Here is a 26,555-nt window from a genome sequence, read left to right as displayed (position 1 = left end):
AGAGACAAAACAAAGCTCCTGGAGTCGTGACTACAGATCCGGAGAGATATTAGTGGGAAGGCTGTACAGCGCGGCGGGAGCTGATTCATCAGGCAGATTGGGTTTGTCTTTAAAAAAAAAACTAGTTAGCGAGGGAGTGCATTATCTTGACTAACAAAAAGAGTGCGTCATGTCGCGTGTCGTGACGCCGTTCGTTGAGTCATGATGGATGGAAGTGGTGAAAGGGCAGAGCTAATGAAGGCAACTTTGATATGACAGTGTGGACTCCGGGGGGGGGGATCCCCCTCCTTACCACATCAAGGGAGATTGTTCACAAACACCACTGAGTAAGAGAAGCAGAGGCAAATATGACACTGATTAATGACACGAGAATCAATTAGCTCTACAACATCGACGTTTGTCCTGTTTGGTTACTGGCGCTGAAGTGATCAGAGGCTGGAGAAGTGACTTTGAAATGCAAACGAGGCACCTCAGTAAAAAGAAAAAAAAAAAAAAAAAAAAGGCCTACGGAAACACTGAATGTGTGTCAAAACACAACTAACGTCTCTGCCGGTCGCATGAGCCGCAGAGTCATCTGCGGTTACGCACGGCGTAGCTACAGTTAGCTCATTATTAATGGGCTTGGCTCGGTGGGTGTGCGGGGAGCAGATGGCAAACTCTCAACAGATCGTGAGTGTACACACGGCAAGCATCTACGTTCAGTGTGCAAGGAGGAGGAGGAGGAGGAGAAGAAGCAAAAGGGCCCGCCTGGCTGCTTCGAGGGATTCCAAATATGATGTCACTGCTAATCCCATCAGGAAAACACAGCTAAATCCGTCGCCGCTGGGCCAAAGTCACGCAGATTGGCCTTGGCAGGAGCAGTGGATGGGATGGGCCTATAAATAGGACTGCAGAGCCGCAGCCTCTGGTGCTGTCAGTGGGGGACTGGGTGGCAGACGACTCTCCTCCCTCCGTCGGGGGGTGGTCGCGAGGAGAGGAGAGGATTCCCCCTGTGACTCAATGCCAAAACGCTCTTCCCCAATGTCATGCACTGGCTGTGACACACTTGGGCAGAGCAGCCGTGAGGCACCGCAGCAGCAGCAAACACGCTCAAACACCGCACTGGTTGGCTGTGACTTTGCATTCTGCCAGACTGCCGAACTGCGAGTCAGAAGATAAGAGTATATTTGGTGTTACACTTCATACATCACAATAGTCGGGCTGCCATGTGTACAGTCAGTCTGCTGGCTCGCTGCAGGCTGTGGAGGTGAGAGCGGTTCAGGTTGGGTATCACTACAGTTGAAGTCATTGAACTGGGAGGCACTCTATCCTGCATTCATACTGCAGGTTTTCCTTGAAGGTGTTATTTCAGCTAGAGACATACACAAAGACTGACATAATAGCCTACCTGAATAAACAAAGATTTTACAGTCTTGCAGTTAGAAAAGGAACAAACACTTCACATATACATTAAAATGTCCGAGCAGCAGATAAGAACAATGATGCAATTCAATACTTAAGATACAGAAATACTATATACACACACAACATGAAGGAGAAGATAGAGGTGACAATATACAAGAATTAAATACAAAAACTGTGCTGTGATGTCAGAGGGAAAGAGACATTAGCATTGCTAAATTAGAGGTCGAGAATTATTAGAGCTCAGGCAGATAAAACCCTAAAAACCCTCAGATGAACTCTTGTGTCTGACAGAAACAAAACAAAATCAGACTCCCATCACCATCTTTTGATGTTTATTTGTGCTGCAGAAAACAAAAAAAAAAAAAAAACAACTATCTTGCAGACAGAGAGAGAGCTTGAAGTGAGCAAACTATGCAAGAGCAGGACAACATTTAGCAAGACTGTCAGTTAGTTCTACATAATAGGGGGAATTGCATGTGCAGACTTCATATCTGTTTGTGTTTGCTCACCTTCATCATTGTCAAGGTTTCCGGTTATACTGGTCATTACAAGAAATTAATGGATCCTGTCAGCCAATCAGCATTGAGAATTCTCAGTGGCCTTGATCTCAAATATTACTGAATTACAGATACATTCAGGTTAGCAGTCATTATGTGTGTTTAGTTTTTTACATTTTTTAAATTAGATTTGTATTCAGTATCTCATTCATTCAACTGATGGATAGATGCATGTTAACTGTGGCTCTATAAACATCTAGCTGGCTACTGGCTGACTAGAGTAGAAGGATGAACCAATCAGACACTATATTAAAATTTCAGTTGTATTAACAAATCCTTAAAATTAGGAAAAAGTTGTCGCATTCGTAGACTGCTGCTGCCAGAAGCTGCCTACTTTTCAGCCTCCGTGACAGCGACACAAAGTTGAAACAGTTGATTAGGAAGTCAGAACTCTGAGCTAACTAGCTGCTCCACAAAGCAGCAGCTGCTGCAGCTGAGTGACAGCACTGAATCCTCAGTGTGTTTAAGAACTTGCATCAAGTGATCCAGCGGACGGATTATGCAGATCCAGGCGCTGGCATCACAAAGCTGAGAAAAAAGACTTCCTGAGGCAGAGTGTGTCTGCTGGGGGGGGGGGTTTAGCAGGAGTCACAGTCATGTATTTCCTCATGACTGCAGTCATACATGACTAAGTTGCTGAATGGATTATGCACATGTACACACATGTGATTGAAGAAGTGTACTCGCGAAACTCACGCATGGAGGTGTTCACGCTGTAAAGGGATTATGTTATTTGGAAGGGAAAGCTCCCCTGACGAAGTCGTGCACTGCTGTGACATTCACAGTGTACAAATACTCTACAGGAACATCTATCGGTGGCACTAATACAGGAACGTATCAGTAATTCACACTGCTATAATAGATCCCCGAGTCTTAATGCTGCGCTTTTGGCCCTGCATAAACTGGAGGTGCTTAGAAAAGTCATCTCATGTTCTTTCTCTCAGCAGTAATGATGCGTAGGAATGATCCAGCAATTTAAGAGTTTTATTAAGTAGAATGTATGTTGTTAAAGATTTAATCCGGAAGAAAAATCACAATGAAATAAAATACTAAATGGGGCAACAGGAGCTTTCATTTGTTTCAAGGTCACAGAGCAGAACATGTAGTTTACAGGAAACCATTCATGTATCAGACAATAAAATGATAGCCCAAATCCAAATCCTCTTCACCCAATTAACTCTTAAAAAATCTGCATGAAATGAGGATCAGAACACCAAACACATATTGAAGAAACCATTTTCACTTGTTATTAATATGTGACTAAGTCCAGGCAGGTAAAGGAAAACTGCACGATATCAGTTTGAGGCATGAATGATGTGGTGAATCGTAGCTCTATAATGTAAATAGACAAAAAAGTTTATGAAAGCAGAAACACGACATCAACTCGTGTCATCCATCTGTTTTAATTCCTTGTTTAACCTCCGTCGTTGTGGTTTTTGTTCATTTGTAGTTGTGGGTCATAGCAACAGTCCCATTGTGAGAATGTGGTCTTCAATTTCTGACTCTCTGGTCACCAAAGCTCCAAACTAACTGGTCATCGGTGGGCGTGTCTCACAGTGTGACACGCCTTTGATTGGTGACCAATGATTTTACTGCATTTCTCTCGCAATTGTAAACGTTTTTGTGAAAGGGCCTTAAAATGTTAGAGTTAAAAAAGCTCTTACACATCCATGGTGCTCCCACACAGGTGTTTTCACAGTAAAGCCCCACTCACCTCCAACCTACTGTAACACTTGAAAACACCTGCGGATGTTCCTCATTTATTAAAATACTCATCTATATCTATATCTAGATGGATGGATGCACATCACTTTATGTTATTCAAACAAGAAACACTGATTAATTGTTGTGTTGGAAAACTGGACACTACCTACTGTACTTCTTCCTTAAAGTCATGTCTTCTTGCACAGAAAATGCATTTGTATTCTAAGATGTGCGTGTTTAGAGTACTCATCAATTATTATCAAAAAGTTAGCAATAATTGGGAATTCAGCAACACTTAAGGACATGCTTAATTTAGAATAATTTCGGCTCACAGTGTTCATCCTCATCATCAGGAAGGAGAACCCTGATGAATGTTGCACGTTGGTTTATCATTAAAGGACCAGTCTCTACAAATTGCCATAATTCATTTTATTGACGCACTTCTTTTCAAAGCATAGTGTTCAATGCATTCAGAATGTGTTTTTTGTTTTTATTTTCCAGGGAGCCATTAGTTTCATTCATTTCTTAAAGAGGACATATTCTGCACATTTAACAGGTCTATATTTTATTCTGGGGCTCTACTGGAATTTCTTTGCATGATTTACAGTTTTAAAAAACTCCTCATTTATCTTATAATGGCCCTTTATGCAGCCCCTCAGTTCAGCCTCTGTCTGAAACAGGATATTTTAGCTCCTGTCTCCTAAGGACCCCTTCCTGATGAGCCCACTCTGTTCTGATTGGTCAGCTTTTGGAAGCTGCCCCTTCAGGAGACTTCCTCTAGCTACTATGTCAACTTCTCAAATACATCCGTACATGTTTGAGCCAAACTCTGATCTGAAATATGAGTGGGCAGCGCAAACAACACATGGAAAATCCATAACAACAACCTTAGCAACCAAGACTACAGAATGGACAGCTGTTTATGGGCGTGCTTGACAAGCTGACGTCAGCTCGTTGAGAGCAGGTTGAAGCCCTGGCTTTTGACTTGCAGGGAGCATTTCTACATATGTTAACCTCAACTTTTGGAACTTGTTTAACATAGATATCTGACATCATGACAGTATATAAATAACAAAAAAAATCACAAAAAGCACAGTATGTCCCCTTTAATTGAATAAAAATGCAGAGACTTGTAAGTTGCTTGACTTGCTGAAGCTACCCCAGTATAGTGAACATCACGCTTTTGTTTATGTCAGAGTTATATAACCTTTACGTTAGATTGTAGCTGAAATGCACCACAAACTGCAAGTCAATACATTGACTTTTGTAAAAATTTTTATTTTAAATGAGATTTAGTGGCGGTAGGCACTTTTATTTGGTGTTTGCAGAGGATTTTACCAACACATGTCTGCACTTACTCCAACAGTAAAAGCAGATACGATGTTCACTGTGATGGATCAACATGCTCATCTAAATTTAAGTCTCTTTCTAGTTGATTTTCGGACTTAAGTAAAATGTATTAAAACCAGTAACTGCTTGTTAATTGTGGAAAAGAATTGCTAAGTTTCTTGATTGTCTTTTTGTTTTAAATGATTATTATTACTGTCATCACACACTGAAGTTGTGACAGATTATTTGATTGACTATGTAAGATAAGCCCGAATCCTGCTCTTACTGATCTTAAGTGAACAGTACAGTAGCAGCATAAAATAGAGATAATGTGAGAAGACAGCTAAAAACATAATAAAGTAAAATAAAAATTTAAAAAAACACCCCATGCCATCACAGCTTATGTCTGTTTAAAAATTTCAGTAATGAAAAGTGACTCGAGTAACCAGCTGACCTCTGCAGATCTGACCCCCGGTTCACCCCGCAGCCCCCCTCAGCTGCTGTTTGATATGCTGATTGTTACACAGACAGGCAACAGAATGTTAATGATGTGTAAAACATCATGAGGCAACAGCAGCTCTGTTCACCCACTAACACATTTATATATTACAGACAAGCTTCTTTCTTTTACATTGTGACATAAATTATCATCACACAGCTTTTCAGTCCTTACGATCGGGCTGCTGAAACTTTGTAAGAGTCTGTGGGAGGAAACGTTTTTGACAAACTCTCCATCAAACTCATGAGCGTAGACTCGCATGCGAAGTGATAAATCGTTCTTTTTGCTCTCATTATTCTGTGGCTGAGTTGCTAATTTGTTTGCTGTTTCCTGGATATTGCAGAAAAGACCTTAATGAGCTGTGGGCCTTTTCATAGAGTTTTCCCACAGGAAGGAGAAACAAATAAACTTTTACACTCATTTTTACACTCAAGACAGATTTCAAACTACTACTATCATTTTTACCTCTGCCGTGGAAGGTTTTGATCTGTCTGGTAGATAACTGTAGCAGGATATTACCAAAAGAATGTTTCTGCCTTTCTGTTGTAATCTCTAGCAGGCCAGGGGCCAAAAAACAAGTGGTTCATTTTTCATTAAAGCTCTAGCGATGGCAGTGTCGGTCCGTCTAACACTTTGGTCTAAAGTGAAGTATGTGAAACACATGAAATATGGTCCTGATATTCATGTTCCCAGCGGGATGAATTGTAATAACTTTGGTGATCCTCTGACTTTTCATCTGCTGCCATCATCAAGACAAAAAGTCCATGTTTGTCTATAATTTGGTTTAGGACTACCTGCAAAAACAACCACTCCCATTAGCCTCTACACTAGGGATGTGCAGAGATCCCAGTATTTGTATTTGTATCTATATTTGTTGAGGCAGCAAAATTATTTGTATCTGTATTTGTATTCCAATAAAAGTGGAAAGAGGCTTAAAATCCTGTTTTTGTTTTTATGACACTTTTAATTTTAGAAAATAAAAGTGTTCATGAATAAACTACCTTACGAAGGTCCACACACCGGGTCTTGAACTGGAGTCTCCCAGATCATAGACGATTGCTGAGCTAAAACTTTACTCATCACCTCATTGCAGACAGATCTCTACCTATTTATACACCCATAACACAGAGACAGCACACCGTGTAACATGTAGGGATGAACTTCAAACGCAATTATTGCTTTGCACTTTTCATTTATTGCCTATTTTTTTACAACCTAACTTTGTGGAAAGGAGAAGGGGAACAACAGGTTATGGAGAGTCCCTTGGGAGCACTTTGCTTGTGTCAGTAGCTCAGCTTTATCTCTGGGGAACACCCCCAACAAATAATTTTTAAAATATTTGTGTGAAACAAATATTCGTATAAAACCCACTATTTGTGCTTTGCCGAATAATGTATTTGTATTCGAGCACACCCCTACTCTACACTGTCTACTTTGTAGCATGTTGTCACACTGACATTAGCATTTAGCTCAAAACTGCTTTGCTAAAGGACAGCCTAGCTGCTAGCGTGACTCACACACACACACAGATACACACACCAGCAGCATGACGTGTGTTATAACAGCTGCACCAACTGTTTTCTATGTAAGTCTGCACGCCAGTGTTGTCTTGACAATGTCAGTCTATCAAAATATATCAGTGACATATTTCTCAACTCTCCAGAAAAGCAGCACATTTGCTCACATCCCAGCTACCATGACTACCACCTCTTCCTGTACACCGTGTCCACTGTGTGCTCCAGGCAGAAACTGACACATGTTGTACTTTTAGCCTTGTTAATCTGGATCTACTGTAGTTCTGCATAAAAATTCACACAGTGACAGCCTTGGTGGAGGTATGATCTGTCTGAGTGCTTTTTTAGCTTATCATTACTTAAAATTCATTAAAAAATGTCAAGCAGATACTATGGGCATAATGTGGCCGAGTCTGATGCAATTAAAATTCATCCTGCTGACATCTGTCTCTGTCTCTTTCCCGAAATGTACGAGTTTCCTCTTTTTGCATATGCAGGCAGATGTAAATTTCCACATCCGTGCGGTAAAGTTTCTCTCTTTTTTTTTTCTTCTCTGTGAGACCTCTCACTGCTCCCACTGCTCGCCGCCATAAAAACAGATGGCTCTCCTGCAGACCAGCATCCCTACTGCGTTTGCAGACGATCGTAAAATGAGCCACAGTGGATACGACGCAGTTTCATCAGGGCCAGAATATCTTGTCATGCGAATAGAATGTGGAGCTGAATAACAATATGATACAATGTCAGGCAATGACAGACGCCTCTCCGGGGACCAGTCGTGTGACCCGGGAGATAGAGAGAGTGGTGTGTGTGTGTGTGTGTGTGTGGTGAAATTTGTGTGTTTTGAGTGTAAGAGGAGAGACCGTGTGAGACAAAACAACAGGGAAAAAGATAGAAAATAGGGATTTGAAGCAAAAATTTAGATCTTTTGTCTCAATATTTCTGCGTAGCTGTTGTGCATTTTAATACCAATGGAGCAAATTGAAAAAGATGAACAAAATATGTGTCTCAACTGTACATTATATGCTGCCTCAAACCACATTTTGAAGTATGTAGTTGAATGAGGGAAGACACCACACCTTAGCAGAATGCTTTTTAATATATATATATATATATATATATATATATTAAAGATCTTTGCAGTTGACCTTGTCGATGAAATCAGTGCCTTTGGGTAAGATCCTATAAATTTCAGCCTCTTCTAAGATTTCTCCTTGGGGAGCCATGGACGAGCCGTGACACTGGTGGTGGTGGTGGTGGTGGTTGGTGATGGAGGAGGAGGCATTCACTGCAGTGAGAGTAAAATGACATAACATGTGGGGTAGTTTAAATTCCCTTCAGCTAAGACAACTATTTGTTGATAGAAACGCCTGCAAACATAATGTTCTACAGCAAGTTTACTGGATTATAAAGAAGAGGAAATTATATTAGATTATTAATTTCTTTATGCATGACCTAAACACAGTTTAGACAATGGGAAAATACACTTTGGAGTTTTCTTGTAAGCAAACAAAGTTCTGTTTTCATCAGAAAGGCCTAACAAACCTCATAACAAAGCAGATTTTTATGCATATATCTGCTTTGTTTACATCCACATTTACACCAGTTAGCAGACTTCTTTGTCCTGCCTTTTGCTGATAACCAAACCTGCTCCTAAACAAGTCCCAACATAAAGAAAAAGAAAAAAGAAATCACTTGTAATAATTATCTGCTTAAAGTGATCATTGATTGGCACGGACAGACGTAATCACTATAAGCAGTTTCCACTGTAATTGTGAAAACTTTACTGGCTAATGACACCCACTGGTGCCTTGCTTCATTTCTTGTTAGTACAAAACAGTCTAGTGCATAAATAAACTAAGTGTAGACTACTTCATCTGTAATAATAGTAATCACAGTATATATTTCATAGTTTAATATATAGTTTTGAAATTTGGTAACAAATCAGAGAGAAAAGTCATGAGGATTTTAAAGGGGAAAACTGATTTTACATGTTTACATGTTACATGATCAGTTTTTAATTACTACAGGACATTATACAACAACATAATTATTATTATTATTGTACAATGTCTTATGTGGCTCTGGATGAGCTTTCAGCCTGAAAGCATAGTCATAGCGCGTAACAACCTGGGGACAGGAGTTTGAAAGAAGTGAGCATTTATCAGGCAGGTTGGGTGGGACAGAATATACCATCTAGTTGCATTATGGGAAGTTTAGGATCCATTGTTTTTGGAGCTTGACCCATACTAGGGACTGTGAGCCTGTAGATCTTGTCTTATCTAGTCTAAAATTTGGGGGAATTTAATTTTTTAGGGGATTTCAGCTGGAGTGCAAAGAACCCTCAAAAATTGAGGATCTGAGGGTTTTTTTGTGTCTTCGTTTGGTATTTCACTGAGTTTTTAAATGTATATTCCAACAAATATGATGCAAAATTATTACCGTACATTGAAATATGACGTTCAGCATTAGTGAAGGCTCTTTAATCTCTCTCTTTGTTGCATTTTCCCTCTCCAGCAGAAGTCTAAGAAGCCGCAGCCGAGTGCAGCAACAAGCCATCAAAGTGTAAGCTAACGTGCATTGACAAGAAATCAACAATCACATTTTACTGAACAAATAGGGAGGATGACTCGAAGTGATTCTTTTCAGAAGAGACAAACAGAAGACAGACTCTCCCTAACAGTGGAACTGTAATGCGTTTTGAAGGCTGTGAGTAAGTTGATGGGATTGTTGCAAAGGCACAAAGCCGCTGGAAAGAAGCCTGTGAGCGAAACAGAGGCCCCCAGCTCCCAAAGAATCAAAGTTGCCGCACTGTGACATCCCAGAGAAGGAGAAGTCAAAACGAATTCCCCACGCTGTAATTGACCCTCTTGCTTGCAAAACTTGTCAACTTGGCTATCGCAACGTTAAGACAACACGGATCAGACATGCCTGGGAAAAAAGATCTAATCGCTCGCTAAGAGAAGAAAGAAATATGAAAAATGTTCAAGACAGAGCAAAGACGATTTGATTTATGAAGTTTGATGGAGCTTATCAGTGCCAGGCACACAGTGAGGAGATACTGAGTTGACAAAGTAAAACTTAAACCGGGAGTCATCTGAGGGCAGATTGACAGTTAATTCCCTTAAGCCTTTTTGAAGTTCTGAAAGTTCAGGACCATGAAATCTCAAAGTGAGCTTGAACATCACTTTACCACTTTTGTTTTTCATTTCATCAACAGCTGAACTCTTCAGAGCAGAATCACTTAAGCAGGTCCATACATGCTGCAGCACCCAGCATAGAGAGGACCGACGATTAGGAAATATATGGCAACAGAAAAGGTTTCCACATGAAGTACTTTGGACTTTGGATGACTGGATAATGATGATAACTGTGAAAATAATACCACCGAGCAAGTGTCAGACAGCGGCACTAACATTTGGATGTTAAATGGGTTGAAAATAATTCAAAAATGTGTCATCAAGCTGCACAAAATAGTGGCAAAAATTGTATTTTTTGAAATATTAAAGCTGTATTTTTTGGCCACTTGAGGAGTAAATCAAGCTGAAACACAACACTGACATATTTTCATCTTAAAGTTGACAGAGAACATTGGTAAACCACTGCCTGTTTACTTTATATTGTAATGTGACAGCATCGGACACAAGATATTACCTGGAGACAATGAAAGTACCGCATATAAATCAACACAGGTGAGTTTGTAACACTGTTACCAAGGTTGCTATGTTTCCATTTTGATTGCACACAGTTTAGTTTAGTAATGTATGAAAGCCACGTAGGCGAGAGTCTTTGTCAGTGTCAACTTCGGAGTGCAAAGCTGTGGTTATTTGTTTGGGCTGGTACACACTGAACTCATAAAGTCACAGTGAAAAAGATTTGTTTGTTCATTTTTGGCAGCAGTATTTCTAACTGAGCTAAAAATCTTCCGTTTCAAATCACAATAAATTTTCACAGAAAAGAAAAGAAAACGCTCTTCAGACACTCTTGGGCAAAGCAAGGAGAGGAGTTCTATTAAAAACCTTCATTCACTACAATATTTTTTTTATAGTCAATTAAAATAATTGGAAGGAGTGGACCTGCAGGGGCTGAGACCCACCTGGATGAATACGATGAGATAAACAAGATCAAATAAACAGAAACTTTGAGTTAAGTTAATTTTATTTAGTCACAGATTCACTTTTCTAAACCCGGAGGGAAATCAGCTCAGTCACTCGCAGTAGCTGCTGTTGCAGAAGCAAAAAAAAGGAAACAGGATTCGATAAATTTTATTAGAAATGATTCTGGACCAATATCAGGCTGCAAAATCCTCTGAATTTATTTTAACAATAGAAAATATTTAGATTTTTGAATCTGTTAATCTATGTCCAGTGTCCATGTTGTGAACAATTAGTCAATGAAGGAGCAACTGTGTAAATATTATCAAAGAGAAACATCCCAGAATCCCTGAATTAACAGATTTGTAATGGTGCCTCATGTAATTCTCCTCTGCAGTCTTAGATAACAAATCCACTAGTTGTAGCAGCAGCAGCAGCAGCAGCAGCTTCAGCTCTTTCCCACCGGACTCTCTGTGCTCTGCAAATGGACGACCATATCCCTCCTCCCCCGCCCTACTGATAAGGTGTTCCTTGTAATGCCCCTGGGATCCCCCCCCCTCCCAGCCCCCATCACCTCCGCTCTCCTTGCTCCTGTTGCAGTAATACATTGGATTGATCAGGGCAGATCCATACAATTAGCCAGGAGTCAAAGCTTTTGAGTTAGTGTCCTTCACGTCCAGAACTGCTGACTCAATGAACGGCTGCCGAGCACCGTCAGGCCTCATCTCCACAGGCAGCTCGGTGAATTAAAAAAAAGGGTAATTTCTGTTAAACAGTTTTGTAGCATTTCTTAGTCTAACTCTGTCCCGGTTTCATCATCATTCACTGTGGCCCACCATAAAAAAAAAACTCCTTTTATGACACACTAAAGTGGTTTGGATGAAAATTGGGTTTTCTGTTATCAGAGGGAATAAAGGAGTTTGTCGAAGTATTGGCAGTATGAGGTGAAAAGCAGGATTAGATTGAAATGTGACACACTTCTTGGACATACTGTATCAGGGAAATAGCAAAATTCTACACTGCATGTGTTCTGGTGTAGAGAAGTCAGAGCGTTAATTCATTTAATTTCCTTATCTTATATGTACTCCCCCCCAATTTTTTTGTCACTAAGTGCTGACTGACGTGGAGTTTCTGCTCCGCACTTTCTAGAAATCACTTGTCAGTCAGACAGAGTGGGACAGAAGCTGCATTTCATTAGTCGTTTCATTTCTCCTCGTTAATGTCCCCTCAGCCCTCGGTAACACGTGACAACATATGTCATGTGGAGGGCACTTGGAGAGCAGAGGGAATGTGGTCCGGGGGGGGAGGAAGAGGAGTGGAGGAGATAAATGGAACGCACCTGCCCTTGTACACTTTCAGCCTAAACTATCACGAGTGATATACTGCTTTTTACAGATCATCAGAAATACCTGCAGACTCATTTCAATGAGGCAGAGGCGTCTTTTGCAGATAATTACAATATGTCAGCACTGGTTTCTGATCTAGAAATTTCTGTCTGTGATCTGTATCATGCAGCAATTCATGCGTTTACAGATAATGAGGGGAATAAAGAAATCAGACAAGCTGAAAAGTACAACAATCTGAGTAGATATTAACTGCAATTAGTTATATGATATTTTTCAGTAAATTTTTCTAAGTAACTATCTGCTAAGTAGGTGAGTGAACCTATACACATGTAAGCCTACATACACAGAAACTAAAAACTGAAACTGATGTCAGATAGTGAAGATTATAGTGAACTAGAGGAGGCTAAGGCTGTATGGTGATTGCTTCAATTTCAAATGAGAAGAAAGCACGTTTGTGCTTGTTAGCATTTTGTATGTTATTCTCATAATTTTGACTATAGCTGTGTCTCAAATCACATACTTCTGTTAGTACACTTTCATGTAGTACACTGTGTACACCATATACTTACTGGCGCAGTGCGCGAATTTCGACAGGGTAGTGTCGTCTCAAATCAAACATGGCTGTTGTGCACTAACCAGAAATGACGATCGCAAATTAGCATTAGCTAGCGTTAGCATGCGTGTTATCGTTCGTGCTACCAAATCATTACAGACTGCTAAATTAAACCAAAAAACATACTGATGGCTTATATCCGACAACAGTTTAGTGGTGCTTAGTGCTAAAAAACACATATATAACTTACATTTGTATAATGTGGCGATGTTCACCGTAGTTACAACGTACTCAGCCACCATTTCCAGTTTGAAAAAAGGTCCCTCCCCTTTCTGCTACGTAGCCAAGATGGAGACCAATGAGGGCGAGAAGTGTCCATAGTTCCACACTCAACTTTTTGACCGTTTTGAGTGCACCATCCGGGTACTCACAGTGCACTGCATTTTTCCATACTTCTCAGTGTGAACGCACTCAAAATGTTAAGTGTAAGTACAGAAGTATACGATTTGAGACACAGCACAGGTTTGTGCTTGTTAGCATTTTGTATGTTATTCTCATAATTTTGATTGTATTCTTCCAGACACCATCTATTCGTTATGCTGCGGTGAACACTTCGGTTCCATTACTGAAGATTTATCTTGATGACGAGGAGGATATGAAGACAGATTTCAGGCTCAACAATTTGACGGCATTACTTAACACAGATAAGACCAGTGGCTGGGAACCGGATCTGTACTGGTCCTGTGGTGTCGTGTGCATTTGCTGTTCCAAAAACAAGCATCAGAAAATAGTGGACATGAGGTTGCATTCATATCCCAAAGACAGCCATTTCCAGTTGATGCTGCAGGGATGAAATGTTTTGTGGTGGTCGAGGTGGGATTCCTTCCTCACAAGAGACTTCAGGGGAACATGGCAGACAAGTGGCTGTGCTGGATGAGGCAATCAGGACCAGAGGATTAATCGATGGCCGTGACCCAATTGCCTCGTGCATCAGGGAAAAACCACTGCCAGCTGTCTCTTGTTGTCTCTCCCTGATCGGTCCCTGCTCCTATAGAGGTGGGGGTTCAGGGTCCATAGGGGGTAAAAGCTATGCAGTAACACAAACATTTTCTAATCCTCTTTAAAATACCTTTCTTTTGTCAATACTGTAGCTTACTGTTGCCAAAACAAAAGGCATTTGGACAAATTTATGCCAATGACCTTGTATTTCCTGATAAAGCAATGAAAATTAAGATATTCAAGAAACTGCATGAACTTTAATTGTGGGTTATCATACTGTCCTGTGTGGATATTTTAATGCTTATACACATGTTAATGAACGAACCTGAAGAAGGAGGAGCACTTAAAAACCTGATTGAATGCTGTGGTGTTAAAGATGTGTTCAGGATGTTACATCCTACCAAAGTGGACTTTACTTTGACAGAAACGAGGATTGACCGCATTTATGTCACAGAAGGTAGGTCAGTTCCGATCATTTAGCTGGTGAAGTACTTTAATAGAATAGCATATTTTATAGCATAATAGCACAGTTGCAGAATTAAAGCACAAAATTGAAGTTATGAAGAAACTGATATTTATTTATGGGAGACCATGAAAGAAAGATTAAGGCACTTTTTTAAATATAAATGTAAAATTCTGAATCAAGAATGAAATGAAAAATATAGAATGCTTATGTTAAAGTATGTGGATCTACAAACAAAAGTAAATAAAACAGAAGAAGATAAAAATGCTTTGAGCGAAACTGAATCATAATTGACCGAAATGAATGATGATGTGTCTCATTGCCTTCGTTTACAGACAGGTATAGATAATAATGTAGACGGTCCCAGTAATACTCATGGCCTGATTAACCTGCGCATAAAGAAACTTCAGAATAAACTGCAACTGTTGCTGCAATTTGAAAGGTTTATGGGCAAATAGTTGAAGATGAGCAAACAAAGAGGGAAACTATTAGACAACTGTGTGAAAACATGTATCAGAAAACAAATATAAATGAGTCTAAGTTATGTGTACTTCTTTATTCCACTGAAACACATGAGGTTGACCTAAATTCATTAGGTGGGGAGATTAATAAAGATGAAGTAAAACAAGCAATTTTAGAATTAAATAAAGGTAAAGCTCCTGGTCCAGATGGATTTCCTTGTGAATTTTACCAAACGTATAGATGAGATCACAGACCTGTTAACCTACACAGCTCCTTTTACCATGGTGTCATATCACTCATTTATAAGAAAGGAGACACACATGAAATAGATGATTGGAGACACATCACACTCATGCAATGCAAATAAAAATAGTTATAAATAGACTACATAATGCCCTGGAAAAAGTAATTGAAAAAGAACAAACATGCGCTATCAAGGGAAGGCTGATGTGGGATAATTTAGAGATATAATCAGTAATACTTCTGGGGATGAATTCTTCATTATAAGCCTGGACCAAAAGAAAGCCTTTGATTTTATATCTTGAGAATATCTGTGGGAGGTGTTAATAGTTTATGGTTTTTAAGCAGGATTTCATTAATGTAGTTAAGTTGATGTATGCACAAGTATATATACAGTTCAGGTCAATGTTAATGGAGTTTTAACAGAAAATTTTAAAATTAACAGAGGTGTCAAACAAGGTTGCCCTTTATCAGCTGAACTCTATTATTTTAGCTATAAATCCGCTTTTGAAGAGAATTACGGGCGACGACAGGTTGAGTGGAACCAGAACCAGTACTGGGGAGCGGGTGGTAGTTTTCACGTATGCCGATGACATTACTGTTATAATTAAGAACCAAAATGAACTCGACATAGCAAATGAACACCTTCAGCTATATGGAGTGGTATCTGGTGCAAAACTAAACCACAACAAAAGTGAAGAAAGAAAAAAAGAGTCTGGTTTGGACACACGACATGTGATTAATGTCCACGATAGAAATGACATGAAGATTTTAGGTGTACAAATAAGAATAAAAACTGCTATGAAAAAAAAAAAAACTTGGATTCCAAGGAAAGGCAGATAAAGGATGAACTACAAAAATGGGAAAATAAATCAAATAGTTATAAAACTAGAATTCTAATAATAAAGACTTTATCCAAATTGTTGTTTTTAGGTACTTTTTTTCCCTCCTAAAGAAAATAAATAAAATGGCAGTCAATTTTATATTGGGAACCAATAGAGAAGTCACAAAGAGGCAGTTACCATACAAAAGTAAAAAAGATGGAGGTCTTGGAGCTGTAGACCTAGGTTAAAAATTAAAGATAGCTTTTGGTAAAAACATTGCAGTAGGCATCAAAAGAAATGTGATGTGGATCAGTGAAGCTCTGAGTTGGATCCAAAAAAAAGACGTGGCATTTTCCCTCGAGATGAATCTGACTCACAGCTATGTATTAAAAACATTTTTAGTAACAGCTTATCGGAAAGTTAACGAGACATTATGTGGCTCATATCAGCTGGGAGACCAGCAGTCTGAGTCCTTTTATGTATATATAATTTCTCCCTGTATAAAACTTAAAGTATATTTAAAAAGTTAAAGCACCCACCTTGCTAACATTGTAATTCATGCTCTGTATTTATTATTGCTGATGATGTATTATCATGTTGATGATTGTATTATTACCGTTATTGTTAATTATGTATTTTATTGAAACTGTTCTCTTTATGTATTTTTCCTCTGCAAAAACTTAATAAAATATATTTAAAAAGTTATATTTCTTTTTAAGATTCTCCCATTTCTTACCATTTCTTGGCTACCTCTACCCCTGTCAGCCACCCCTGCAGTAACATCATCTGTGCAATTTTCCTGTTTGCACAGTAAGACAATTTAAATCATGGTATGCCTGCCAACTGTACATTAAAATCAATGTATAGCCCACTACATATGAAATTAGCAGCATACCAATCATGTATTCAATCAAGATGTGCCTTTGCAGCCAGCTTGAAATCCATTCATACGATGCAATACATCAGAACAACCTTGACTGTGAAATAAATCAAAGTGGCAGGGAGGTAGTGCATCTCTGTCGGGCCTTTAGGTTTGTACAACGGTAGGTTCAAAGGGGACTCTTTAGGGAGATCCACATACTCCTCAGCTCCTGGGTCTAGTGTAGTGGACTATGCAGTCACTGACATGGACCCATCCACTGTCAGTACATACTGTCAGACAGCAGTCCCTCCTTTCAGATCACAACCAAATAAATGTGTTCTTTATACTCTCACGTCAAATAAGTGACACAAAAAGGGAACCCAGTAAGCTGTATAAATGAAATCCTACTTACAGATGGGCCCCAGTGGAGACGAATCCACCATCGCCTTGAACTCACCTGATCTGATGAATGACATATCAATATATGACCAAAATCAATATGTCCCTACCAGAGAGGGTGTAAACAAGGCCATTGGTGATAACAATATGATATATCATAAGAAAGCTGTTAAAGCTGACCTGATAAAACAAAAATGGAAGCCTGTTAAAAGGCAAAATGCTGACAAATGGTTTGATCAAGACCATCAGAAAAGACCTGAGAAACATGGCCGACCAAATGACCCTGCCTTGTGCATTAGGTACAGTGAAATTTTAAGCAAATTTAAATGCACAATTAGACACGAAAAACAATATTATACCCGCATGAAACTTAAATATATTGAGAACGCCATTGATCAAAATCAATTCTGGGATATGGGGAACAACTTCAACACAAAGCAACCACAAGAAATACCAATAAAGCTAATCAAGTAAGATCAATGTTTTATAAAAGAAAAACTCCAAAGATTACCCCCCTTGATTCCCCAATTACTTGGGAAGAATTGACCACACAGCCAAAATCTCTCCAGCCAAGGAAAGCTTGTGATCCAGACAGCATTAAAAATGAAATGCTCAAATGCAGCACCCCAGAGATGCAGGATGCAGTGTTGAAGTTGTTCAATATCGTATTACAGTAAGGATGTTTTCCTGACATCTGGTGCAAAGGGCTTATGTCCCCCGTTTATAAGAGTGGAGACAAATCAGATACTTGTAACTACTGTGGCATCTTTGTCATTAGGTAAATTGTTCTGTAGCGTTTCCTTGACGAACACTCCATCTTGAGTAAAAATCAAATTGGCTTTCTCCCAAAACACCACTGACCATCTTCACACTTTAATTAACAAACATGTTCACTAAACAAAAAATGGTAACATATTCACTTGTTTTATTGATTTCAAGAAAGCTTTCAACTCTGTTTGGCCTGAAGGGATCTATTACAGACTTTTGCATTGTGGTAAAGGGGGCGAAATGTATGATCTGGCTCAATCAATGTATTTGTAAAATATATGTGCTGTTAAATTGGAGACAAACAAATTGAATTCTTCACCCGGGGAAGAAGTGTTCATCAGGGTTGCAGTTTAAGTCTGACTTTATTTACTGTGTATATAAATGAACTTGCTGTTCAGTTGGATCAATGTGCTGCTCCTGGCCCTCCTAGATAGAGAGGTGAAGTCTCTGTTTTATGCTGATGACCTTGTTCTACTGTCTCCTACTGAACAAGGATTACAGCAACAGCTGGACATAGTAAAACAAAAGTACTGTCAGAACTGGGCCCTGGCAGTAAATATAGAAAACTAATGTCATGATTTTTCAAAAATACCCCAGATGTCAGGAGAACAAATACAAGTTTACCATACATAATCATATCATTGATTATCTGGCCCTAACAAGAGATGAATTGGCAGAATATCTCTCTACTGTCAGAGATAGAAAGCAGAAATGGATCCTAACCCGCTCAGTGACTTCAAACTGGCAATCAAAAAAGGACAAAAATGCACTTCCTCCTAAAATGTAATACATTTAATGAAATAAGGAATATTTACTTTAAGTTCAACTCTGTAATCTCAGATTTCAAAGAGTTTAATGACCTGTCAAAATTAAAAACACTCCTAAGAGAAGGAGACAGAATATCTTGCTGCCCAAGATGTATCAGCACATGCATGCATTCAATGAATTGAAAAATGAATTTAATATATGAAAATATGTTTGTGTACTAGCACTTGTATATTGTTTTCTCTGATGACATTTTGGCATTGCAATAAGCATTAAGTGAAAAACTTACTTTGCTCAATTTATTCGTCTTCACCTTCTTTGGTGCTGCTATCTAACCACGGATGTATTTCCTTGCATCAAATGCATAACTGCAATGCATTGTGGGTTATATACACCTCTGGAGTGACCATCATTGTTGACTTGCTGTCTCAGCCCTCCGAGGGTCGATCTCACCAAGGTCACTTCAGTTTTCAGACAAATGGAATGACACTTATAATGGCGGCGGCGATTCCCTCGAGGGCAAGTGTCAGGGGGAAGTCAACGAAGACGAGTTAGTTTCTTAAGGACTTAAGGTTGATAAAGTAAAAGGGCAGATTTGCAAAGACTTTTGTGCCTGTTTTTCAGACACAAATGTGATGCATTCAGGTCCAGAAACATGCTGTATTTATCAGATTTATCAGATACTCATTTGTGTGTGCAAGGTGTGTTTCTTTCCTTATTGCATATAAATTAAACACAAGATTGTGCAAATAATAGATAGAGACATGTTAACAGAGGCTGATGATATAGTCCACTGGATTTACTAAGGCCATGCATTTTGCATTGCACTCTTCTAGCGTTGGTATCATTGATCTTTCTAACTGCAAAGTTCTTCTTCTTTTGTGAAAATTTCCTGTGCAGAACAGCTAAAAGACAGACTGTTAAATCAGAAAATGGAATACCTTTAATCATATAAATATCACTTCAATTAGCAGTATAGAAAGAACACATTGATTTTACACAATTTAACATTTAGATGGTCTCATTGTCAAGAAGTCACATGAAAAGACTGAAACCAACAATGCAGTAGTCCATATATCAATTTAATCTTTAAAAAGATTCACAGATATATAGCTTCTTACAAAAAACAAAACAAAAAAAACCAAAACAGATCAGCTGATCACTGTAGTTTTTAGCAAACGTTACTCAAACAGGAGGAAATAATGTATTTACTGGGGACTATTTTCAGTGGTGGATGCAAGTATTAGAAAGTATTTCTGGCAGCAGGACAGTGTGTGAGGGACTGAGTCAAAATAAACTACAGAGTGTGTGTTCACAGTGATGAAGGAAAATGTCATCCAGTCTAACAGTGTGGCTCATTGATGTGTTTTTAATAGATTTTGGACAACAATGGAGTTCTATGGCACAGAGGAATAAGATATATCAGCCTTTGGGTACACACACACACACACAATACTTACAGTAGTTGGATCAGTTCATTGTTGGTTTTGGTCTTTTTATGTGATTTGTTGAGCATAGTATAACATCAGACTCTTCCACTGAGAAAAAGAAAAGGGAAACCAGATCTTGAAGGATTCGATGAACAGGGTGCAAGGAAAGAGGATAAATGAGAAATAGAACAAGGTTATAGGGATAGAATATGAAGAAAACAAACAAACAAACAAACAAAACAGTCCAGTGACCAGCCTATCTGGAGTTAAATTTTCAGCATCATCATCCTCCTTCATCTGCTTTTAAACAATTTGCAGGGCTTTTAATGTTCGTCTGAAGAACCAGTGTGTAGGATTTAGCGGCATCTAGTGGTGACGTTGCAGATTGCAACCAAATGAATACCCCTCCCCCCCAACCCCCCCATCTAAGCGTGTAGGAGAACCTATGGTGGCCACAAAACTCTCTAGAGAAAGTTTTTGGTTTGTCCATTCTGAGCTACTGTAGAAACATGGCGGTGCAACATGGCGGGCTCCATGGAAGAGGACCTGCTCCCTATGTAGATATAAAGGGCTCATTCTAAGGTAGCGAAAACATGATTCTTATTACCAGGCGATTATAAAATATTTAAAACGTATTTATGAATATTATGTTCCATTTCTGCCGAGTCTGTTCTGCTTGATGCTGCTAAATTCTACAAACTAAGAATCATCACTCACTTTTAGCAGCATCTTGCATTAATATTGGATTAGGCTGGGACAAAAAGCACACTTGGCATGTAACAGATTTTTGTGATGAGACAACACTGGAAAGAGCTTTTTTAAATGCATTAACGTTTATCATCTGAGTACAGATATGCTTGAGTATGGATTATTTTAATCCCCCTCTTACCCCAATAATATAGAGAGGCAGGAAGACAAGCAACAACAAAAACTCTGATTTATACATTTTGGAGAAAGCTGAAAATGGACACAGTGTGGTGTATAATTTATTAGCAGTGATATTACTGGTCATTAATTTGGTCAGTGATGGATTTTGGAACAACCTGCAGGAGGAGGTTAAACTGTCGGTGAATCACTGTCAGCTGTTAAATCACTTCTTTAACCTCAATTTATAGACTCGGTTTCATGTGAAGTTTCTTAAAAGTCTGTGTTTTATGATTATATGGGTTTAACCCCAGATTCCAACATGATGTAGCATTTTAGAAGTCTCCTTTTTTACAAAGCTCTGTGATATGGGACTTCATTTTGTAAACTTTATTGTAAAAGTGCTACATACACAGAACTGTGCAAAAGTTTTAGGCACTTTAGATGTTTAGATTCTTATCAATTATGCAATAGCTTCAGGGAGGCCTCCAATTGGTCCAAAATTTATTCTGCAACATAACAATGACCCCAAAAATACAGCAATAGTCATAAAAACATATTTTGATTAACAAGAAGAGCAAGAAGTCCTGCAACAGATGGTTTGGCCCCCCATAGAACCCTGATCTCAACATCATGGAGGCAGTCTGGGATTAACACAAAGACACAGAAGCAGCTGAGACTCCTAAATCTAAACTTCTTCAAGATTCAGGAACAACTAACCTGCCAAGTACCTGAAAAACTGTGTGCAGGTGTACCGAGGAGAACTGCTGCTGTTTCAAAGTCAAAGCTGTTCACAGCAAATATTGATTTCATTTAGGTTTCTTCTGTTTACTGAACTTTGTATGAAGTTAATTGAGAAATAAAAAAAGTATTTATAGAATCGTTTTTGAAAGCATCCTCACTTTACTTTTAGTCCCTAAAACTAAAACTACACTAAATTGAACAGTTTAAGAAGGAAAATGCTCATAAAGAAGTTTTGAAGTTGACTGCAGTTCAGGCCCTGCAGAGCATGGAAGTATGATGACTTTATTCAACTTAATGTTGACATCAAGTTACCTTCCATCAGTGGTGGTGGTATTCAGGTGGACTATAGCTCTGACACAGTTGATTTGATGTGAAGGTGACCACCCTCAAGCATTTTTTACCCTCATAATTTACCCTCATAAACCCTGTTCACACCTGGCATTAAAATGTGTCTCAGGTGATCTGATCACAAGTGGAAAGCTCTAAGCACAGGTGTGAACGCACCCAAGAGGCACTGAGGATGCATTGAGATCTGATCGCTCAGACCACATTCAGAGGTGTTCTGGGCCGCATATGGCCACAACTCTTTAGCAGCGTGTACACAATGTTTCCTGGGCCACTCAGAAGCAGCGCCTACTCAACTAAAGTATGTAGCCTACTTGTTTGCGTGTCAATGGCGTCATGTTATGGTGCGAAATAAATGCATCGTCTGTCAATTTTTTTGCGTGGATTACATTAATAAATTACTCTTATTGGCTTTTTACTCACAAGCTTTTATTGCATTTACAGTAACGTAACGAGAACGTTACCGTGAAACATAGAGAGCAGAGGAGAGAAACCTAGCACAACTATAAATGACAGCAAAACGCAGTACAGACTATGTTTATTTATGCTATTCACCAAATTTATGTGCATTTATGTGTGAGTCTTTACTGCGTTACAAACGGAAATGATGTATGTGACGGGGAAGTGAGATCTGATCGCAAGTGATCACTCGAGACACGTGGAGATGCATCCTAATGGCAGGTGTGAACTGGCGTACTTAGAGCTGACCACTTGTGATCAGATCGCCCGAGGCACATGTTAATGCCAGGTGTGAACGGGGCTATAGTCGTCGCTTTATTTCAAATCCAATGTGCAAGAGAACGGAGACAAAAGTGTAAGTCATACTCACAACACTATTTCCTGGCTTCATTTGTTGTTGCTGCAACTTTCACATGCAATTAATGCCTTTCTTTGCACATTTTCATCCATACAGTCTTATTTATATGTTAGCTACATATCCACATGTCATACAGTAGTTTGTTGTAAATATGTGTCATTCATATGCTGCTTTATTCTAGTCTTCTTACAATGTGTATTTGCACCCTTGTACCCTTAATATTTGCTGCTGCAATAGTGGAATAAAGTCAATGGAGTTTTATAAAATTTTGCTACAGTGTGCAGTATATAATTTTAAATCAAAATATTAATATATATCATAAAATAGTAATGTTTTAGAAACACAGTTGAGAAACTATTAGTAGATAGCAGATTAATAAATGGGTCTGTCTGTTTTTGTTAATCCAGTCAGTTAAATATTGAAAATTAAGGTTCATCACATTTAGACAAAGATCCTGTTAATCCAATAATATCATATATAAAACAGTCTGTATATAAAATACTGAATTCTAACAACGTCCACGTATTTCTGTTGTGTCAGTGTGTAAATTCTCATGTCAGTCAAGCCCTTTTTTTGTTATTTTTGTTGTTGTCAGATTTGGTCCCAGCCTAAGAAGTCTTCAAAAGCAACCCTAACTCTTAGAAATTACATTTAGATTAAGATTAAGATTTCTTTACTGTAATTTCTCAGCTCTCACATACATTGAAATGAAGCTGATCCTCTGCGCAAACCCACTCAAACATAATCACTGCCTGAATTATGTACACCGGCAACAGTTTTCCAAATGAATGAAACGCTATATTTATGCACCACACTGAAGTCGTAGCATGTTGATGCCGGAGAGAGGTTTGCATCCTTTGTCCTGTGTGTAGTTCAGTCTTGGTTTCAGCAATTAAAATGTAGTTAAACAAGACCCTGATCTTTCCATAACCATAACCAAGTGCTGCCAGTGCTTAAACATAACCATGAAAAAGTTAAATATTGCTGTATTTAGCACAGGCGGAAATCATACTACAAGATCGGCTAATTTGTTTTCACTTGACTTGCAAAATTAATTTATTTACAGAAAACATAATTTGGGCGGCATTACATTTCTTTCCAGATGTATCTGCTGTTGCAGTTTAGTGGTATATAAACGTCATTTCTAGAGAGACAGGGTTGTCTGAGCTTAGTACTGCTGAGATCAGAGGTAGAGTTAGAGTTCAGTCAACTGAACAGAAAGAGACGTTCAAAGCCAGAGATTCAGAGTGAGCTCAATTCCTCAACTAACACTGCAGTGTGACAATCAGCACTACAGATCCATTAAGTATTCAGGTCATTACAGAAGTGTCTTAGTCATCAGTAGAGTACACTAGAGTGTGTGTGTGTGTGTGTGTGTGTGTGTATAAGTGTGTGAGGGCTGATAAAAGCTCCATCTCTCTCTCTCTCTCTCTCTTCCACCACACTTTACTTATCTTTACAAAGACATTGTAACTGTATTGCAATCGTGTCACCATCAGGCAGAGTAAATGACTTCTGAAAGCAGTCATTTTTCAGTTACATTGATATTTGGCAGCAGCCGGCGCTCTACGGTTATTCTGCTATTTTGGCGGCATCTGCAGTGCAGCTCTGCATTGCTGCTGCAGCGAGCTCAGACACAGAAGGTAATGACCACGTCCGCCGGAGGTGTAAAAGCACGACACACGACGTTAAAATGATTTCTCCTGGCTCAGCGTTCAGCAGGCAGGCTGCTTCGGCTCTTGGGTGGTGTTAAACTGAGTTTCAGGTTGCGTCTTAGACTGTTTGTCATTGATGTAACTGAGAAATAGAACTTGTTCTTCGTTCCAAAACACTTTCCCCAACAAAAGATTTGTGTTTGGTCTGTTCACCACGACCTCCTCCTCTCTATTGAGAAGAATTTCAATTTATATACTAATCCTGTAGCAGTTTGTGGAACATTCTCAGTGCCAATGTACAGATTCCAGATTGAATTTCCAGTCTCCAAAGTTACTATACAGTCTTTTTAGTCCAAAATTCCCCCTTTGTATTTTGTTTCCATACAAATGATGATTATATTCTAGTAGTTTGCATTTCAGATTATGTTGATATCAACATTTTTACATACTATTAATTTGCAACTGGAGGGACTGTAATGCCAGCTGCATGTTTTGAAGAACATCATCAAGAAAATGTTGGTAATTAATCTATCTGGCAAGTTACAACATGTTGATACAAAACTCTTCAGTAAAATGTTCACTAAATATTAATATACATTGTTTGGGCAACTCAGAACTTGGTTAAGTTTCATTGTGATTTTCATTACAGGAGAAGTCTGCAATGACTTGAAGTATGAGACATGATGTGTTTACTTTATTATAATTTAACCACGATCTTTTCATAACCTTAACCAAAGTGCTTTTGTTGCCTAAACATAACCACACCGGATGGAACCGCTGTCTCTGATGTTAACGTCGTGTCTTTTGTCTGACCGCCTCCCTACCACTTTTATATGGTAGAAGACTGACTGGAGAAAAGGTTGCCAGTGGTCATAATCCAGGCAGCAATTACATTTCCTCTAAAAAGTATTTTGAAAAACAAATCAGCAGCATGTAACTTCTAAGGTCCTACGGTTTCGCTCAGACTGTGTTTCCTTGCTGAGCCGCAGCAGAGGGATCTGTACATCCTAGTGGTCACATGTAGGTTTGTTGCCAGGAAACAACATGTATTTCTTGCATTGTGGTTTGGTTAGTAAGTCATGCTTTGTGGTCTTTATGGACAGGAGGAATGATTACAGCGACCAGTAACTTTCTCAACCTACATACTGCATGGAGCATGTTGTACTATGAAAGACTTGAAAAAAACAATTTGGCTTTACAACCATTTTCACCTGACTGTACTGTAAGTCTACATACCCTTTAGAAAGTACTGAGGTTGCTGACGTTTTGGTTAAGAAATTGAATTGGCTTCTCCCTGCATGACCAAACTCTAATTCTGCACCACAGAGAAAAAAAAAAAAAAAAAAAAACTGGAAAAAATTGCGTAAACATTGGCCTCTGAATCTTTGCAATAAGGTGTTAAGGGAATTAAATCTTCAGAAGCCTTACTCAAGCAAAATCAACAAGTGTACATAAACCTGCCACTTTCACTCACTTTGTTTTACTCACATTTTTCTTGGCGCTCGCGGTGCAACCGACAGCTAATAGACATTTTGGTGATGAAGATAACTTCTCAGTTTATCTCATTGGTGACACTTGCTCTATGTTTTTTGACTCGTTTCCACCTTCTTACGTCTTCCAACAAAACTCATTTGGAGTCTTGTGGTGAAGATGCTCATCTTCTCTCTTTCACACACACACACACACACACACACACACATGCAAACACGTGCACACACACACACGGTTTCCATTTTCCTCTTCTTTCTCCTGGAAGAAAATATCAGGGGAACTCAATCAACGTGCTGATAGTGAAATGCCACTGAGCAGGGCTGGGGGGGGAATGCACCTGAGAGGTTCGGTGATTTATTGCGAGGCAAAGCTGAAGCCAAGTCGCCAACTCTAATTAGAAAATCCTGTGCAGGCAGCTGAGTGCAGC

The sequence above is a fragment of the Thunnus maccoyii genome, chromosome 8 (genome assembly GCF_910596095.1).
Source record: "Thunnus maccoyii chromosome 8, fThuMac1.1, whole genome shotgun sequence".
Taxonomy (NCBI): domain Eukaryota; kingdom Metazoa; phylum Chordata; class Actinopteri; order Scombriformes; family Scombridae; genus Thunnus; species Thunnus maccoyii.
This window is presented reverse-complemented; position numbering follows the sequence as displayed.